We start from the raw sequence: 1,330 nt of genomic DNA, 5'->3' as shown, positions 1-1,330 counted from the left end.
CCCGCCGCCGCCGCTGGCCGCCTTGTGAGTGGCGGGCCGCCCAGCCTGCCATCACCGCAGCAGCAGCAGCAGCAGCAGCCGGGCTCCGCGAAGCGCGCGGTTTGCCGCATCACGGCGGGCGCGTCAGGGGGGCCGTCTGCGCCGGCACCTCGGCTCGGCGACGTGCCCTGGTCGCCGGGAGGCTGCGGCCAACAACATCTGCAGCAGCAGCTGTTGCAGCAGCTGGCAGCGGTTGGGGCAGCTGGGCATGCTGTTGCTCAATGCTTGCGGGTCTGACGCTGCGGTTGGGGCCACAGCCACTTGACCCAGGCGTTCCGACCACCAGCGCTGTAACCCAAACCACCATTTTTCGCAAATAAGCATTGCGCTTGTGTGTGTGTGTGTGTGTGTGTGTGTGTGTGTGAGTGAGTGCGCGCGCGTGTGTGTATGCGCGTGCGCTTGGGGGGACCTCCCCGCGCAGTTCGGGCCCGGTTTGCCGCGCCGCAGCCCATGTCCAATCAGCTTCCATGGGTCAAAGGCGCAGGCTGAGCGTCCCTGTTGGCTTCAAGTCCTGAAGCGTGGTTTAGTATGGGGGCACAAAGATATGGTGCGGATGCCCGTAATGTTCACGAGGCCAACGCACACCCGGTCTGAAGCACGCCCCGCCCTCCCCACTGGCCAACCCTGCAGTGGGCACAGTTGCCCTCCCCTTCACTCCCAACAGCCATGTGCTGGCCCTCGAGTGGCTTGCCTCAGGCGTGATGTATCCCACTCTATCCCGTCCCGCCCTTCCACTGCTGCGTGGGGTCGCGCCGCTGCGCTCGCCCAATGATGGAATGCGATTTGATTGTAAGATTGTTACAGCATCCTGCGGTCGCCCGCTTCTGGAGCCCATAGCCCATAAGATTTGACTTTGAAGCATCAGCATTTGTGACTCAGGTTCAACGCTGTGGACGCTTGCGTCGTTCGAAGCAGGCGTGCACAAAAGCCCCAAGTGCGTGCTTTTATCGCAAGGAGTGAGGAACATCACCGGCGGGGGCACCCAAACAGAGGGGCATCTCACAGCCATCCTGCTGAAGACAAGAGCTCAATCGAGTGCAAGGGCGACGACCGGCACGAGCTCGACCGAAGCGGTCGGAGCCCTGCTCGCTGAAGGGGGTGCTGGTGCACGCACCATGCGCTTGCATGCGTCACTGGAAAAAAAACGCAGCAGCTGCTTAGTCCCTTCTCTAGGCCACCCTGAATGCACCAATTTCACAAAAAATTTAACCATGATAGCCGTAAGCTCTTGCGAGCGAAGGCGGGCGAATGCGCATGCCAGCAACGCGACGGCGGCCAGGGTATATGCGGG

Source organism: Monoraphidium neglectum (genome assembly GCF_000611645.1).
Source record: "Monoraphidium neglectum strain SAG 48.87 unplaced genomic scaffold scaffold01520, whole genome shotgun sequence".
Lineage (NCBI taxonomy): Eukaryota > Viridiplantae > Chlorophyta > Chlorophyceae > Sphaeropleales > Selenastraceae > Monoraphidium > Monoraphidium neglectum.
The sequence above is the reverse complement of the archived record's forward strand: the minus strand, read 5'-3'. Positions refer to the sequence as shown.